Source organism: Meleagris gallopavo, chromosome 14, assembly GCF_905368555.1.
Source record: "Meleagris gallopavo chromosome 14, MGAL_WU_HG_1.1, whole genome shotgun sequence".
Classification (NCBI taxonomy): domain Eukaryota; kingdom Metazoa; phylum Chordata; class Aves; order Galliformes; family Phasianidae; genus Meleagris; species Meleagris gallopavo.
The window spans coordinates 15,364,399-15,384,108 of record NC_139417.1 but is presented as its reverse complement, the minus strand read 5'-3'; the positions used below and the strand labels follow the sequence as shown (position 1 = coordinate 15,384,108).

Genomic DNA, 19,710 nt, shown 5'->3' with positions numbered 1-19,710 from the left:
GGACCTCTTCATCTGCTGTCTAACAGCCATAGCTCTATTTTAAGTTCATGGCATCTAGATGAACCACAGCCTTTAAATCAATATGAAGGACTTTTGTGAATGTCTGGACTACTGGGGAATGGGCATCTGCAGCAATGCTCAGCCAATTCCCCAAATTTCTTTAAAAAAAAAATTCTGCATCTTGTTTCTAGTCAGAAACTGTTCATGAATAACACCAAGGAGAGAGAAAGAAGATCATCTTACACTTCATGTGGCATGTAAATAACAGAAATAAGAAATAATCAAGAACATGATAAAAAATGAAGTCTCATTCAAAGCAATGTTTATACCTTTTGATTTTAGAAAGTGCCAATATATACAAGGAAAGATCCTCCCCAAATCTATTCAGGAGTATTCTTGAGAACTCGATAAAGACAGCCTGCTGTTACATTGCCTTAATTTTTTTTCATATTTTCCTACTGTTCTGCAGGTGACTTACATTGCACCTAAAGAGAGACATCAGAAAAGATCCTCAGAAACAACTCTGTGCAACCAAATACATTATTGGAAATTAATACAGCTGCAGTCCTACGAGAAGATTATATTAAAACCATTCAGCAGACACTGAGTTTTGCAGTCCTGTGACAACTAAGACATGACACCTATGTAACATGCTCACAGACCTGCTGCATGAATACCACTTCTCACTTTTCCAAACACACTGCAGCTACTGAATTCCTTTTGAAGAAAAGCTGCCAAGTCAAAATTATTTACAAGCTTTTTTTCTCAGACCTTCTTAATTCCTTCTGCACTGCCAGAAGCACAGCACTTGAATGGCTAGTTCTATTCAAAGATACAGCTATATTTGTTGTGCAGCTACTGCAAACTCCTGAATCATGCAGCAGGGGTAAGTGCCAGAATATGCTTCACTGGACATGAAGTTCACATCTGCCTTACTTAGTAGGACAAAGAATATTAAAGGCAGGCACTTAGTTTATAACTAATAAATCCTGCAAAGACTATAGTTAATAATGAATTCTTGCAAGAGGGTTTTGCTTAATCTGGTGTATTTACTGCTTATGACCTTGGCAAAGTACCTGTGGGAGAACACACCAACACTGTGCAGCAATCCTCACCTTCTCTTACATTAGGCTCCAACAGAGGACTACAGAACATTACATAAGTCAACCAGTTTTACAAACCTGCAATAAAGTCACCTGGAGATTATGGACAGTTCCAGAATTGCCGGAGCCCTGTAGTCAATGGGATATTGACAATGGGGGAGAAAACACACAGGTTTCTGGGTTCAGAATTTCCCACAGATCTCAAAGAGCCACCACTACCACTAATGGCACATTTGGCCAACCGGTCTTTGGCAATCTTTTCCAAGACAGGAAACATGATTTTGAGTAAGGACGGAACATCAGGGGAAATTAAGAAAAAAAAAAAATCTTTCCTTCACTATCTACAGTAGAAAACTGGATTAGATCACAGTAGCCTGTTCTGGCCATTATCTATTTGCTCAATTTAACTATAAATTAGTAGATGACTGATGGTTAGTTGCCAAATCTGCATCTAATACAAAGAGGATATCTATCCCATCCTTTTAAAGGCTGCTGCAGAGTCCCATTCAGGAATTACAATTGGATTTCCAAGTACTCGGGGGGAAAAAAAGAACATGCCTATTTTTAGCAACCTCCAGAACAAACAAGATGATTTCTTGTTCTTGTTTTGTCTTTAAGAGCAGACAGTAATGCAAGTATAAACGGACAACACATTTTATCTACCACTTACTTTTTAGATTTAAGATTGCACAAGTCAGGAAGAGTCAAAATATATTTTTCCTTAATTAGAATTATCTTTATATATTGTTATGCTCCTGCATCTCTTCTCTTTGCTTTCCTTCTCTTGGCAGACGTATAGTCTAGCCACACAACTCCTAACCTTAATAGAAGGAACATATTTGAGGAATGACGTTAGAGACAACTTAAAATGTTACTAAATCCAGTATGAACCTCCTTGCTTGCCAGGCTATATACATACACTCACACGAAAGTCATATCCGCTTGTAGAACACCAAAGTTATTCAATTAACACTTGCACAGTTAAGGTGCTTGCAATCCTATTTCACGGATTTCCAAAAACCACAGAACAGGAGTATGGAAAGTCATCTGCAGGATTTCTTCTTTTGTTAGCTCCCAGATGTCTCATTTTATACACTAGATGGAGCTTTGTCCCCTGTTTCCCCCCAGCCTGTCAGTTTGCACTGCGTTATTTGCAGTCTTATGCAGCGTGGATAAAAAGGGTAAAGAGGTAAAGGGTGAAGCGCTCTCATCACCCCAACTAAACTGAGCACACATAACTGCCCCAGGAGCACCATGGCATCAAGTGAGCATGTAGGCTCTAACAGCACCCTCTCTGCTTCTGCCTTCCCCTCCCTGGTTTGAATGTTTATTCATTTTACAGAGAATAAAGCATTTTAACAACTCCATGTACAACCCTGCTGCAGCTCCCACCAGCCCCTTCCCTGGCCATGAGGCACTACCTTGAGTTCTCACCAGAACATTGGAGTGACCTTGCTGCTTTCTCTTCCCTTATAAAGGAACAGTATTTTAACTCCTTACCAGATTACACACCTGAATTGCTTGCTAGCTTTCCTGGATCTTCCTTTTTATTCCCACTTATTTTCTTTTAACATAAGCTCTTCCATCTCTTCACTAGTAACCTCAGCTATCTGCATCTAATACCACTGCTAAGGCTCCAGCCTTGGATCCACTGACGCTTTCAGGAAACAACACCAAACAGAGTAAAACTCTCCTTAACTTACATCTTTGATATCTGGAATATTTTTTCAAGAGCAACAGTTAATCCTTTGTGAACCCCACTATGCATTTTAATAGGAAACAGCAGTATGAGAAAACTAGCCTGATTCTGGTGGGCTGCTACAACTCTGTTCAGGTTTTCCAAAGCACTCCAAGTTGCGCTCCACCATCAGTATTTCAATGAGGAATTTTAAACTCAATGGGACAGAAAAAAGGCCAGGTGAATGAATTATTCCTAATATCATCAATGTCCAGCACTGCAACAGCAGTTGCAGGCTGCATCAGGCAAGGTCACACGAAAGAAGAGCAAAACATTGGTGTTGTTGGTAAATGACACCTGTGTAAGACTTCATGGGCAAAGGCTCATGCCTGGACACTCTGCTCAAGAACAAGAAACTGAAACGATGAGAGGAACAGAGCCCACTTTATAGTGGGAAGCTAAAGAAAAGTTTGGCATTTTAATCTTACAAAACAGGGAGGTTGACAGGGATGAGTGTTGCTGTCTATAAATACTGCAGAGAAACAAACACCCAGAAAAGAACAACCTTGGCATTACCCCAAGTGATATGAACCAGCTATGAGTAAGATTAAATTAGAACCAGTTATATTCTGAGAAGTCCAGTCCTGAAACAGTCTTCAGCTGGAGGACTATTGAAGGAACAACATGCATTGCTTCAAGAATCTCACTGCAGAACGAAGCAGCCAGTAACCAACAACAGGCTGTGGAAGATGCCCTCCGGCCACAGTGGGATAGACACAGGACAGAGCACACTTGCAGAGCAGAAGTGCTAGAATTTAGCACTGTATTAAACTGTAGCCTATACATACATCAGCACAGCCAAACGCTGTACTTCTGGAAGCTAAGCAGGCTTCTCAGCAGGTCACACCAACATACAGATGTTCTTCTAGAACTAACAGCAAGTTTCAGACGTGAATTAAATACTACTCTTTTCACTTGGCATGCTGGACAGGCTGGAAAGTAAGCGTCAGCAGTCCTCATGCTGCAATTTCTTGGAACCATCCTTTTCACTCTTGCCATCAGCTCTGGGACTGCCCGCATTCTCCCGTGCATCGACCCAGCCCAGTGAGCCACAGTTCAGAAGTGGGGAACTGCAGCAGTAAATAACATCTCAAAAATGCAACCGCTCCTTTTCGTCTCATGTGGAAACAACTTGAGTGCCTACATCACTGCTTTGCAAACAAGTGCCTGTAGTTCAGCTGACTGCACTTTCTAAGGCTGGCCGTTATGCTTTTTGCTCAATTTCTGCCCCAAACAACATGGGGGGGGGTTGGTCAGCGCTGCCATGATTTGGTGCAGCCACACATTTAAAGCAACTAAGTCAAAGAATAAGACCAACTTCAAGTACAAACATTAGAAAGAGGACTGAAAATGGATTACAAATAATGGTCATTTTTTGTCACGCAAAGATTCCTCCAAGTCAGTACTTCTTAAATACACAAAAACCCCCCAGCAAGAGGTACAAGGGACTGACATCAGAGTGCACAAAGGAAGCTAGAGTTAGAAAAGCGTGGGAGCAGGTGATGAAAATCAGAATATGTTATTCATTAACATTGGAGCTAGCTGTCCTATTTTCTTTCTGTCAACCCCACCACACTACCCAGTTTAACTGGCCTGCCAAGTCAGCTCCAGAAAGCTTTCACTAAACCAAACATTATAGATCACCCGTTTTTGGCAGATCTGCTTCTTTTTTCACCCGAGGAACAGCACAAAAAACAAAAGCACTCCAACCACACTTTGTTCTCCTTGAGGCTTCCCCTGGTTTCCACACAACAGCCAGGCCAGGGGCACCTCTAACAGCAAGCTGGAGAGCTAAAAATCAGTCAAATGTGTTTTAAAAGTTGTATGCATGTCATAAACATGTTGACTTACAGCAGATTCCGATAGAGGGAGAAAGCTCTCAATTCCTTCCTAGGAAGTTAGCTTTGCAAGGAGAACTAAAAGTCAGCTCACCTTCAAGAGTCTTACCACACACCTTCATTTGCTGTTCCACATCAGCACAAAACCCCAAATCTTTGGCATCTCCTTTCTGTTGGACATACCAGGTTTGCAGTCCAAGATTTGAAGTGAATGTCAGAACAGAATGAACAGCTTCACTGGCCATGTTTGTACCCAGACTAGAAACGAGAACATCAGCTTCCAATGCTCTTTTAATATCTTGGATTTTGTTTTTTTCCCCCTTCTAGAAGGATACAAAATGCCACTACACAGCCTGAATAACACCCTCCTGTCTGGCAGAGCAAGCACTTTCTTAGAACACTGACATTAGTTCAAGCTGACAGGACCTCAAAATATACAGTGTTAACCAGAAATAAATGTGTTTCATTTTCTTTATGTTCTATTATGTCTATATACAAGTTGCTTGAAACTGGTCTTTAACATACGAATGTTTAGATACAAGTTTTCAAAGCAAACAGGTTTAGTACTACTAAAGAGCCAGCACATTAAATCTTCCCAGGCTGAGAGTCAAAAATTCCCCTTAAATGAGAGCAAAAAAGCCCAAGGCAAAAGTCAGCTTTCACCACACACCTCTGCAGAGCCATTACAATGAAGCATTATCAAGCACCTGCAAAGGAGGCATTCAAGACTGATTGCAGGTATCTTACAATCAATAAAACCATGCTACAGCTATTACGTCAGGTAAGTTGGATCCTTCCTTATTTAAGGAAAGCCCTCAATATAATGCTAGGACAAAGGGCAATAAAAGGCTGAAATGGCAATAAGTGCAGATGATAGCAGCGTGAGGGGGCTGGAAAGCTCTTTCCCTGCCCATGTAAGTGCCAGACTGCAGGCAGTAGGAACACTTCCCACCTGAGGGGCACAGCAATTGTGCTCCAGAAGCCCTAAGAAGTCACTTTGGTTTGACACAGGCCTATATGCTTTCAGTTCAGTGGGCCTGTACGTTCTCAGTTCAGCTGCAGCTGCTTCAAAACGCAAGATTTCTAACCAACTTATCATATTCCCATTGCATTGTTCAACGGTGGCATCATTTCATGAACTGCTGGAGTACTACCCCTCATGAAACAATACCCAAGAGCTTCTCTGCAATAACGATTTCCATCACCTCAAGAAAACAAAACAACCCCTCCTCCCCCCAAGCCCCCCCCCTCCCAAAAAAAAGGCTTGGCAGATAACTGTGACACATTCTAGACTGAGGTTCATCCACATCATTTTCATTCAGAATTAAAAGCAGCGAAACCTTTTAGAACTTAAAGCATGCAAACAAGGCAAAAGCCATTTAAAATGCCTACATCAGATATTTTTCCCCATTCCAATTACAGGGGTGACTGTAACTGTTTCAAAGGGAGTTGGGGACCTTCAGATGCACGGGAAGAAGATAAGGAAATTCTTGTGATCTCAAAATCTTTTGCATAAAAGAAAAAAGGAAGAATGAAAAGAAAAAACTGAGCAGATTAAGAAAATCCTCCTGAAAAATCAGAAAGCCCTGCTAAACACTCTGTAAATACACCACCAAATGTGACATTCTTCCCATTCTATCAGTCTACTCCCAGAAATCTTGGCACCTGAGAGCAAAACATTATTCCATGCAGGCAAGAGAGAAGGCATGTTTTGTGAATAAATATTTTGCAGAAAAAAAAAGGCATGAAAAAGACATTTACAATTTTAATAAAAATAAAACATAAAAGTTACTTAAATTACTTAATCTATACCCTTACACGGCAGTTAATAACCATAAATACAGATAAGACCTTTTATTCAGCTATCACGTTAAATTTCAAGTGTCTGTAAGCAGTCTGATAAAACAGCTCACTTATTCCCCCCTTGCTTATCTGCTATCTAAAACCACTGACAATATCATCTCAGACACAAGAAAAACACTTGGAACTTCCTACACCATTGCTCAGCCATTCCAACAGACTTCAATGCACAAATAGGAGTTTTCATCCTCCACTCCTGCTTTCTATTTAGGTTCGTTATATTTAAGGGGTGTTTTGGGAAGTCAGCATCTTCATCACACAGACATCCGAGCAAATACCAATTTTCAAGAGTTACTTGGAAAAGTTTCTGCCCCTTTTTCAAGATACGCTTCTCAAGATATTTGTCCTGGTAACTTGAGGATTTAAAGTCAGGTTGCAAGACCAGATTCTTAACTGGTGAAGGACTGGGGAAACAAAGAGACTGATTTAAATACGTTTATAAAGCAGCAAACTTTCACCAAGCATTTAATTACAATGCTGAACTCAAGCTGACTTCAGCACATCATAACCAAGTAACTGGGGACGTTGTTCCAAAACTGAGGGCATCAGCAGGCTTGTTTCATTCTTAATTCTATGTTTTCAGCTGCAAACTCACCTGCTCTCAGTACACCTGAGAAAACTGCACTGGAGCAGCAATCTCAAGGCAAGGTGAATCCCCAGCATGGGCAGCATCAGCTCTGCAACTCACAGCACACACAACAGTGTGAACCATGGAACCAAATGGCTGAACATCAAAGCACATAAAAAGGTCGTGTGCATGCTTGCTAGGCTTCTGCAGAGAGGAAACAAAGCAAGGAGCAAGGAAACATTTACCAGCATCTGTTTTTTGTTGGTTTTGGTGCTTTTATGTCAGATAGTTTTTAATTTTTTTCTTTTCTGATGGGAGTACAGAGTTGGAAATCACAAACCAAGAGGACTCCAGCTCTGTCTATACTGAAAGCCAACTACAGGAGCTCAGATGTAAGCCCAGTGGCATGCTGGAGCCAGGAGCAGCACCTTGCTGTACTCCGCCCTGTACTCTACTGAAGCTCAGAAAAAACAAATGACTGAGAACTTACCTGGAGAGCTCATCCTTATACTCTACAATCCAGCACGGCAGAGGCTGGCGAGGGGCAGATGTGATGCTGGTGGCCACCAAAGCAAAGGGCTGTGCAGAGAGGTGCCAGTAAGATCTCAGACCCAGCTGTGCTCCTACTGCTAGCACTCGCCCCACCGCCCCGCTGCTACCTCTGTCTGCCCTCACTACAAGACTTCTGCAAATGAAAACAGATGAGTAAGTGCTGCTGCTATAGCAAACTTCCATGCCAATGGTCACTAATAATAGCTTTGTTCCTTTTATCACTAAACTAAAACAAAAAAAGAGTTTAAATGCTCGTAAAAAACGTGCATGGCCAAAGGTTTCCCATACACAGGTTTCTCCAAGCTTAGTATGGAGCTCTCAAACCTTGCAGGTATGAACACAATGTGAAGCAATCTCATGTTCAGTTAAAGAGTAAAATAAATCAGGAAGAAAATAATCAGAGAATCAAAGAAAATATAAGAATTTCATGATTATAAAATGCCATTATATAGAGTTTCAGGTTGTTGGTTTTTGTGTTTTTTTTTCCCCATAAAAAGCATCTAAAGAGATTTCTCGTAAGAAGCCCCAGTGCAAGGGATGAACAAACTCAGGAGGACAAGTGACACTGAAAACCCTTCCCCTGTGCAAACTCTGAACTTTTTCTCCCTACAACAAAATTGGCTACAGTAAAAGTAACCGTCTTGCAAATCAATCCTGTTATCAGAAAGTCTGCCAAGCCTTTTTTCCTGCAGCTCTCCACCACAGGATCTTCTCCCTGGCTACAGCAGCTGCAGCCCTAGGGACGCCCTGCACCTGGCTTTGTGCTGCTGGGAAGCTGCTCTGAAATTATGCCTGAGCATTTCCATGCTGTGAAAAGCATCCTGAAGCTTCTCGTCCTTTTTTGTTGGCTTTTTTTTTTTCCCCCCCCAATAGATTATTTTCTACCATTGGGTTGGCTGTCACTGACCATCACACAGTGAATGATTTCTTTTTTTTTTTTTTAAAAAAAAAAAAAAACAGGAAGCAACTAAGCCAGAGGCAGCAAAAGCATCCTCTTGTTGTTGTGAGAGCCCTTTTCTTTCTTTTTTTTTTTTTTAAAGTTTATTTGAACAGTGTCACCATGAAAGAGCTTACAACAATGCCTGTTACAAAATAGGAAGTTCAATTGTTAGGCAAGCTTCGCCTGCATAACTCCACCAGTCTAGAGAGGATATGACGGGCATGTCCAGGACAAAGGGCTATACTCAGCCACCCCACACATCGCTTTCAGGCCTGGGTTTCTGCAACTGACTTACTTCAGAACTGAAGTCTGCTTGTCTGCCTTCAGCTGTTAAAAGTGGTCTTCAAATTGCATCAACACGACTTAAGTTATCATTTAAGTTGCAAGTTTCAAAGGCAAACAACTTCTCCAAGCCTACAGAGATCCCTAGAAGCAGCTCTGCAGAGATGTACTTCAAACCACGTTATCCGTCACAGAGGCAGAGCCCTGACAGCCCTTCATTGCAATAATCCTACTGGATCCATGGCAATCTGGGCTAAGCATGGCTCTCAGAACTACACCTGCAGATAACAGCAACACAAGCAGCTGAGCAACTGCAATCCAGGAACGTGCAAGTGAATCATTAACGAGCACTGATGTCTCATTATTCACTGTGGATATAGAGCTACCGTGGGTAAGATTTGTTTCTAAAAAAAGAAGAGCAGCCAACAAACATGAGTACGAACAGATTCATGCAAACCCAATACAATGCAAGGAGGGAAGAGGAGGGCACAGCCATCGCACCCGGGGCCACGCAGGGAGCAACGCTTTGCCCCACCAGAAATGATTAACTCACCCACAAACACTGGACAGCTGCCAGACCAGAGATACAAAGCCATACCCAACAGCCCCACAGTAACAGCGTGACCTTTAGGCGAGGGTCTCTGTGCCCCTTCGCCCGTTTTCTACAAGAAATGCTCTCAGGGCTTTCTCTCCACGTGCTTGCTGCCCATGCTGCTGAATGCAAGCAACAGAACCGAGCCAACATCCTCAGCCAACCTGTGGGTATGACAAGCACAGAAATGCTTCACCAGAACCAGAAAGCTGTGCTAAAGCACAGCTTTGGCCCATCAGGTACCATTCATTCCCAGCTGTACCTCTTCATTAAGCAAACAACGGGAGAAAGCCATTCATTTCACCCGGATGGTTTACAAGGCATCCAAGAGGAAAAGCTTGTGCAACAGGAAATAAAGTAGGTTTTGTGAACTGTTACCCACTGAACAGGTGGCATGGGTTTGTTAATATGGGTTGAAATTAATTATTTTCATAAACACACCAACTGGGGCAGAAAATGACCCAATGAGCAAAGCAAGCAAAGCAGAGCAAATAAGGCAGCAGGAGCCGGGGCTGCAGTTTCAAACTGTTCACATCGAGAGCGCTCAGGTTAGAGATTAGGGCTGAAGAATAAGAACTCATTAGCTCTTCTCTAGGGTTCACAATTTGAATCTGACAAAACACACACTTCAGTGCTTCCAAGCTTAGCAAAAATTCCAGCAGGGTCACAGAAGATGCTATTTATAGCTGCCTTAATCTCTGTACACTCAAACACAGCTGAAGTGCGTACACATATTTTGTGAGCACTTAGACAAAAAAAAAAATCTTTGTTACTGAAAACTTAATCAGCCACAAGTTCTAAAAATGTAAATGAGTTTTTCCTCACAGCGTTAGCTACTTCTCACTGAGCTGCAAAGGAAAACAGACGATAGCTTTTCCAACCAAAATTGTTACCGGAAAAAATGGGTCCTGGAAAATATTCAGTGACAAAACTGAGAAGTCAGAATGTGGAAAGTTGCATGGCAATTAATTTCTTCAATAGGAAACCAACTCTTTTTGCACCTATCAGTACAAGTGAGGTGCTCTGAAACCTTGTCCATCCACGCTCGGGTGCAGCAGCTCAGCCTGCAAGCTGCCAGGCCCTCTGCAAGCTGGGGAACAACCTCCCCACAGCCCTGCTGCGTGAGCTCACTGCTCACACACTGCCACAGCCAGGGCTCTGCGCTGGGAACGTGCCCAAGTGCAGAAGATCACAGGATCGTTAGGGCTGGAAAAGACCATTAGGATCCCCAAGGCCAACACCAACCCACCCACTGGCCACATCCCTCAGAGCCACCTCTCCACATGACTCCCATGGTGAGCCCACTTCCCCGGGCAGCCTGTGCCTCGCCATTCCTTCCGATAAGAGCTTTTTCCTGTGCACAGAACTGACACAGCAGCCGACCTACGTTGCTGTAAGAGTCTACACTTGGCACAGAAACACCGCAGCTTAGCCTCTGTCTCTTCAATGACAGATCACCTACTTAAAAGCGTGGAAACATTTTATTAATACAAGTTACAAAAGTTTCACCCATGGCATAAGGGATGAAAAACAATGTAGCACAGGTGTTACACCACCCCTAGGGAGACACACACAAACATTCACAGCTGCAACAAGACTCTCTGATGGCCAATAGGTGACCCAGGAGTTTATCACTAACCATACTGCACACAGACCATGTACTCACAGGGTCTTTGCTATCATATTTTCATTACCACTCATACATAAGTTTGCCTGTTGAACTACTGTAGCTTTCAGACATGCAGAGGACAAAGGATCCTGCTATCCAAACACTTTCAATGAAATTAAATGGAGATGTGATCTCAACTTCTAGTACTGCTGACAACCACCAGTACCTGGTGCAGAACAGCACGTGCAGACAGCAGCTCCCACTGACTGCCTCCTTCCAACACTGACAGACCAAAGCTGAGCATCACAACATGACAGACTGCTGGGACCCCTCCTTCCCCACCCCCAACCCAAAATAAATTTCTGGTGAGTCAGCCCTCAGCATTTTTCCTGCTCAAACAACACGCAATTCCTTTAGCATGCTGATACTCCACATCAGTGCCACTGCTGAAGATCACTGTTTCATTATCCCTAAACAAGTTTAAGAAAAAATTATAGGTTCCAAGAGCATGGCAAAGAATCTCATTTACCAAATGCTACTCTACATCATCAATGCACTGCACTTAAGGCTTTGAATTAGTAGCTACAGAGCATTGAAAACAGAAGTACTTTACCAATATACATACATTGGAACTGTTAAGCAGAATCAACCAGAATCTCCTCTTGCCTTTCTATAAGCACTATAAATCTTCCAGCAGTCATAGCTCATAACCAGCAGCCAGTTCTCTTAGGGTATACCTCAAAGAAACTTGATGTACATCCAAACTTCTGCAAGGTTGCTACTTTCTGGTGGATGCATCTTTCATTTTCCCTAAGAGTACAAATCATGTTCTGGAAAGGCTACAGCATGCCAGGGATGCTTAAAATAGAAAGGCTGCAGCTAGCGATACTGCAAACACAAATCCAGCCTCCGGTGTGTGGTGGGAGGCACAGCAGCAATGTGGATCCAGAGCAGCACTGGTCATCCAATGCTGCCAGCGAGCTCCTGGCAGCTCCCTAAATGCAAGCAGAGAGTGGGAACAGCCATCTAACAGCCTGCATCTGCACAATACCAATGAAATGAGTTGTGACAAATTCACAGCACCATTCTAATCCTCCGGCTGTAGTGTTACTAAATTTAGGAGTTTCAACGCAGGAAGGGAGGTAGAAGAGCTGCAAAGTTGCTTTAGTAAGGCAGCAGTCAGAATCAAGTGCAAAATCTGTGCAATTGTGACCTTTCTCTGCAAGAGGTGCACATGCAGTTGGTAGCTCAGACATCACGCACGGCCGCCGCTCCTGCATGAACAGGGAAAAGCACAGCCTCTGTGTAATGGGACCTTAGAAGAGGATACAAACAGAACCAAGAGCCTCAGAGCAAAAAGCTGGGTGAAGAGAGGCTACAGCTCTCTGAATTCAAACACTGAAGTCTGCTTAAGAATATTAGATGTCAAAGTTATCAAAGCCTGCCAGTCAGAACGGTGCCCAAGCCTAATGTAATGTCATGGTTATTTCTGTCCCTGACTCCAGCTATATCTGTGCTCCTTGAAGCATTTTAAGGGAAACAAACAAACACACTGCAGGGACCAGAGCAGAGGGTGCATCAGACAGTCTATTTCAGAGCCCAGCCTTGGTGCACCACTGAGTCAGTAAGCAATTCCAGGTCAACACAGCCCAAAGTATATACTGAGAAACCCTCTTTTTAAGCATTTTTTAACTACTGTTCCTATGAGACAAAAACCAAGCAATTCCTCATAAACTGAGAATAATTTAGCAAGCCTCATTTAGAAAATGAGAAGAAAAAAAAAACCTTCACCTACAAGGTGACCAAATGCTCAGCTATGCAGTCACCCTGCCAGCAGCCAGGGGCACTTGAGCCCAGCATCCATCTGGCAGTGTCATTCAAGCCACCCGGTCCACAGCTCCATGTCTTGACAGCAAGTCTTCTCAAACTTCTGAGAACAACATTCCCATCTCTCTGGTTACTGTTTAGCACATCAGTGACTGAGGGAGATACCGCTGTCCTGGTACTTGCCTCTGATTTCAATGCACTGCTGCTGGCAAGAATGCCAATATTAATGATAATTTAAAAAATAAAGACAAAGTTAATCAGCCTTAGGACTGAGACTACAAATAAAGCCTGAATTTTGGAAGGTTAAGAATGGACACCTGCCATTTAGCTGCTTGATCTCTGCTCAGCATGCACTGCCATACCAAGCACTTAACTCCCAGCATCCTTCTTGCAAACTACACACACTTCAAACTAAAAGTGCATTCACCGTGACATTACTGAGAGTTCCAATTTCATGCAGAAACCAAATAGACCTCCTTGATGAAGACAGCAGAGCTTGCTCCCCAAGGACAGCTGCTCCCAGGCTCATGGGAGCCTTCCAGCAGCAGCTCATCCTGGGGCAGGGCTGCAGCATAGTTCTGGTGCTCACAGGGGGATGATCCAACCCAGAGCAACATGTCCTCAAGCAGACAAGGTCAAACCCTGAGCGTGTCTGCTCAGTACTTCATAGCAACACAGAAGTAGCATGCTGCTGAAGCTGGTTTCATCTTAAATAGACCACAAATTGGTGAAGAAATGAACCCCATGCAAATCATGTGTCTTATTTTTTAGTCTTATCAGGAAAAAACAAGCCCACCCTCCTCTCTCCTTCCGTTCTGCTCTCCCAGCTCTCTGTTTCTCTGCCCCAAGCTGAGGATGGCAGACTGCAGGCAACATGGGACAAACATGAGCATCCACACCTAGAAATGTTTGAGTATTTGGGGTCAGAACTCAGTGCCTCAAAGCAGACAGCCCTTGTTCAATCTCAACAGTGTTCAGCACATCTCCTTCACCTTCCCCAAATACATAAGAAATCAAGTCAGATGGCCATGGGACACATCCACAAAGCACTTCCTAAGAGCAGCTGATGAATAAGTCCACTCACCTGAAGCATCAGAAGTTATATTCTTGCAATAACACAGAGCAATGTTCTCACAGCCCCGATAATCACAGGATATGAGCAATCCCAGAGACTGCTTCTTAGATCAACAGAAACACTTTGGAGAGGGGTTCGAGAGAAAAGGAAACCTCCAGTGGGCAAATTCTTCCTATGGCCCACAGGTACTACCATCCAAGTTCCAAAATAGCCCTTTTCATTTTGCTGTTTCTCACAAAAGACAGAAACAGAGCACAGAAAAGGAAAGGACAATGAACATTATTTTTCCATCGTGAACTCAGCACAGTCGTATTCCAGGTCTAGCACCTCTGGCATCTACTTGTTCATATAACTGAAAGAACACTATCAGAAAATGCTTGCTTAAAGGTAGATCAAATCTAAAATACTGTTAAGGAGGGAGCTGTGCCACAGTACATCAACAGATGGACCAGTATGAACAACGCCAAGATTCTTCACCTGCCATTGGCTGTATAAACTAAGAAGGTGCTCTTATGAAAGAACTGAACTCTCATTAAGAACTAATAATTTAGCCATAAAAACATTAATTGATGCCTTCTCAATATATTTTGCAGAAGTTCAGATCTTAGATGCAAAACCAATATTGCTTAAATCTGATTTCTGTTGGGGGTGGGGGGGGAAAGGGAGGGCAGGAAATAATGGATCATTTATGGAAAAAAATAAACCTAAATCCATCAAGCCCTCATTTACAATCCAGCTGACAAGTTTTCCTTAATTGTATGATGGGAACATGGATAAATGAAGTTACTACATCTGAATACCTTCCCTTTCTATTACAGAGGCACGACAAGGTTTTAAGAACACTCATGTCTTCGTGCTGAATGCTAGTGATCCCACCACTAGCCAAAGGAGCAAGCAATTCTTAGTGTACGGAGCACAAATAAGTCACAGTGAGAGGCCAGCTACAAGCACACGTTATGGCTGTTTGTACTGTGGCCATAAAAACAGGCTGACAGAGGATAAAGGGGGAAAAAAACCAAACAAGGCAGAGAGGTCAGAACACCTTACTTTCCTATCCACTGTGGGCAAAGGACCACGTAGGAAAGCACTTCTCAGAACCTTCCATAGACAGGTACTACAGGAAGATCCTTCCCCAGTGTCCCCATGAATAAGCAGCAGTCTGGTCTGTGGTTGTGCTGCTTGCTCTGGCTCCCCATCACTCCAGCTCAGCTTTTCCTACCCACCAAAGCACATCACTGCTGGTAAGCCTAAGGACTTGCTTACTGGTAATGGTATTGCACTGCAGGATCAAGTAAGCTCTGCCTGTGCAGGGGAAGGGTTGTTTATGTTCTGCAATATTTTGTAATAGCACCTCATTTACAGAAGCTCACAGGAGAGTTTTGCTTGGTGACTCTATTAATAGATGAAATAACAACAGGACTTGGCAAGGACAAGGGCTCAGTTCCTGATTGCTGCCGTTCCATATTACCTGAGGGTTAGTGCTCCCTTTTGCTGCTTGTTTCCACATTTGCAAAGCAGAAATAATGATAAAGGCACTTTTTGAATTAGAAAACACAGCCGCTGTTGTCCAAGCACAAACAATGGTCCCTGTTCTAAAGAAAATGGAAAGAAGCCAACTATTTGGATGTATAAACCAAGCATAGCTTCACTGAGAGTACAAAGTCTGGTATAAAGTGCGTGGCAGGCTCAGGGTGCTCCAGCAACACTGGCATTAAAAAAACACACACACACACACACACACACACACACACACACACACACACACACACACACACACACACACACACAGGCCCCCAGCTTGCTCCTGCCTCCCTCCCAGCAGCATCTTCATACACTCAGCGTTCCACTGCCCAAGATGCTAAGCACTAGCTGAGCTGAAGCTCCAGACTAAAAGGCAAAATAATTACAGCACGTATTTGGGATGCTGGAAGATTTGCTTTCTTATTCACAGCATGTTACATTTGCCTCTACAGCTTTTCCTCTGCTCCTTGCCTAGCTGTGAACCGAAACCAGTTAAGTAACAGTACCCATCACCCTCGATGATGCAGAGTTTCTAATGAGGGACTTCCCAAGAAAATAACACTCAGACTTTGAGTAATAATTATTCACGCATGTTATAAATAAACACAGCTCCTAATAATTTTAATTAGATAGTTTCCACCATGAAGTTATGTCCTCCTGAAACACTTACATTGCAAAAAGAAACCACGCATCATTCCTTACAGAGATGGAGGAGTCGGAGGGAGCAGCCAAAGCCAAAATGGACTTGCTGAAGGTCTCTTACTACAGCTTTCTTCTTTCAGACTCAGTCAAAAATTATTACTATAGAGCTCTTCCTCCCTTGGAAGTAAAGAGGAATACTCAGCTACACATTTTCCATACTAAAATTAGTAATAAATTCATTATGATGCAACAAGATCAACAGACAGAAGCTTTCTACAGCTTCATAGCTGATCATCTTTTCACTCTTCCTCCCTACACTCCATGTCACAGAACCCACCCTTTGTTTTCTATCAGCAGTGTTGATTTTACGCAGTGTGCTTTCTGCTGCAACAAGTCCAGGAGCAACTCTGCTTGCCAATTTACCCTCCTTGCTGGCAACCTGAAGTCCTTGAAGGAAAGAACGGAAGACTGATGAGATGCTCTGAAGAGAAAAAGGTACTGAAGGGACGGGGCAAAAGGCAGCAGTGCTAGAAAAGCAAGCAAGGTAGGCAGAGGCAGGGAGTTGCATCTGTCTGAAGGCTTCCCGAGATGACTCACCCACGTCTCTGCTCCTCTCTCCACCTCAGCCCAGCGTTGGATCAGTGGGCAGTGCTGTGCATCAGGAAGAAAGGGTGGAGCTGGCAGAACATTTCCTGGGCAATCACAGCAATCTGCAGCCTGTTTGTCTGCCCCGCGCAAATTACAAGAGCATCTCCACTACTCAAACAATACAGCATGCAAGAACACCCTGAGAGCTGCTCCTGCAGCCCTCCGTTGCCAGGATGAAAGAGATTAAGAGGCGAGCAAGGCAAGAGCTGGAGTAAAATGCATCCACTGGAGACACCACGGGTTCATTCGGTAAAGAAACCATGTTCTTGTACACCACTGAGACAGCCCTAAAACATGACAGCAATTTGCTGCCAGCCCCTCAGCTCCCAGCACAGTTCATTAACACGACCATTTTGAAATGCTCATGAGGATAAGGATGATGAAAAAGCACTCTGTTGGACAGGGTGGGTGAGCACACAGCAAAAGCTTCAGGAAGGAGCTGCAGAAGTGCTGTAAAGAGAAATTGATTTGGAACAGTGACCTCAGAAGGTGAGTAGGGAAGAAGGTGAAAGGCACATCACAGCTGTGGTAGCCAGTTAACTTCAAGCAAGAATCCCTCCAGGACAGAACAACAAGCACAGGGACTCTGTGGGTTCAGAAGAGGGACGTCACAGAGCAAATTCTCCAGGCCACAGATACATCTGACGTACTCAATTACTGTACTAGAAAGGGATAAAAGTCTCATAAAAAGCAAAGAGGGGGACTAAGATAGCACAGGGAGGTTAAGTGGAGACTCACCTTGACATCAGCTCACCCAATCCCTCACATCTGCTTTAGATCCCCCCAACCAATGCTCCTGTGTGACCAGACTGCCTGCTGCTGCCCTGCCTCATTTCCTCTGAAACACGGCTCCCATTATTGTGCTGCCTTCTCCCATGTATCCAACCAATACCTTCACATCCTGTGCTGTTCACCTTTCTCATCCTCTTTTCATCCTCATAGCAGAGCTATTACTTACAACACTCCTAATCACGTTTAATTGGGGTATGTTCTATGCAAGAGATCTATAATCTTCAAAGCATCTTCCAAACAAACTACAGCAGATTTCCCCCTCTGCTCAAGGCATTTGGCAAGAGCATAGAAGCAGACATTACACCAAGTGGTCTTTTTGTTTCCATTCCTTGAGTCACAACCCTATGCATCAGAGATGGATTTCACGCCTATCTGGGATGAATGAGCTTTCCTCAATGTTTGTAACATGCAAAAGAAGAAAGCAGCAAGGGGAACGTATGACTCACCAAGTATTTGCTAATCTATAGCCCATCTTCTGAAGTTATTACATTTGTATCGTATTTCAGAGAAAGATGCAGATTTTCAATGCTTATCTCAGACCTACAGCACAGAGCACACTATCATTATGGGTTACCACAGCTACTGAAAGGAACAAACCCAAGCATAGTAACCTTCCCAAGGAACTGAACACACCAAGTCACCCAGATCAGGCAGAAATAAGAGAGTTATCCCTCAACAATGGCATACTCATTGGTTAAAGGCTTTATTTTCTGGATTTTATTATAAACCCTGCTCTCTCCTACCGGATATAAAGACAAAGTCTACAAGAATTTTATTTTTACATTTTTTAAATCACCAAAATTCTGTTCAGGCTTCCAGAATGATCTTGTTATCTTCTCCCATCTCATGTATCTTCAGAGGTATTTGGCACAAAAGGAGGCAACGCCTCTCTTACAGCTGAGCAGATAACCAGTCTTGCTCGGCTGTCTGAATCAGTGTTTTAAATTAAGCACAAGAATATGGAAAATCCCAAACTTCCCTTTGCTTCCCCATACTCCTACTCCCTTGTTTCAATGGGGGAAGTCCTACAAACCTTCACGGAGCAGCTCTGGGCACAACAGGCCCCAGGCTCCTTGTCCCACCCACCCCTGGTTCCCAAAGCCATTGCATAAAGTGACTTGGGAGGCAAACCTGGATGCAGGGGCAGGTCTGCAAGTTGGCACTCATTATGGAGTAAAGAGGGTGTAATGCATACTGCTGGACTGGGTATGGTTCTAAGTTTAGAGAATCCTGTAAGTGTTCCAGCACATTTTCCTTCTGTTTTAGGAAATACCGATTTTGCTGCAAATGCTGTTGCAGCATGTAATAACTGAGCAAGATAAATCACAGAATCATTAAGGTTGCAAAAGACCAGTAAGATCACCAAGTCCAACCGTCAGTCAATGCCTACCACTCCCACCAACCATGTCCCTCAAGACCACAACTATAGAACACCCCCAGAGACAGTGACTCCATCCCCTCCCAAGTCAGCCTGTGCCAATCCCACCTTTGGGAAAAAGTGAAGTTTTAAACCGATGAAAAAACTCAGTGAAACTCTTGGAGGAAGGGAAGGTAGGCAAGGAGGCTGGGCTTCACACAGCTGATGATACCAACAAACCAGATATCAGACTAAAGAGATGAGAGAAAAATCACATCATCAGTTCTACCAGCTATCATCAAGTACCTTAAAAGAAATTCCAAAAGCAGGGAAGTATTTTCTTGCTGCTACTGAGAGAACAGATGAATTTGGGAGGCTCATAAGTAGATAACCTTCTTCACACATGCTCTTTGCTCACAGCAAAGCACTTATCCCCCCTAAGGCACTCAGGCCCCACTACAGCACTTGGAAAACAGCAGCACTGCCTGAACCAACAGCACCTGGTAACCACCGAGTCTATCCTCATTAACTCTGCTTAAAAACCACAGTTTCACACCCTAGGAAGTTCTGCTGCATAGAGAACAAGGAGAGGCAGCCTTCAATTAACACCTCCCTTCTTGTTTAAGGACAGTTCTGTGTAATTACTGGGATGGAGTTCTGTTTGCTTCGCTCATGAGAGCACTCCATTTCTCTTAGTGGGAAAACTCAGAATTCAGCTGTGTTCAACCAAGCTGCAGATTTGACTTCTGTTGCTCAGTGGCTTTAA

At 43.4% G+C, this 19,710-nt stretch overlaps 1 protein-coding gene across 5 annotated transcripts in view; it reads right to left on the bottom strand.

The window, feature by feature from the left end:
- Window positions 1-19,710, bottom strand: part of MITF (melanocyte inducing transcription factor) — a 94,742-nt gene that overhangs the window by 53,680 nt on the left and 21,352 nt on the right. The window contains exon 1 of one of the 5 annotated variants that reach the window (XM_085236281.1): window positions 7,598-7,772. The exons of 3 other annotated variants lie outside the window; for them this stretch is intronic. The gene's annotated coding sequence lies outside the window, so the exon portion shown is untranslated. Of the gene's footprint in view, window positions 1-7,597; window positions 7,773-19,710 lie in introns of those variants that run through there. One more of the 5 variants, XM_085236282.1, reaches the window with a different exon arrangement.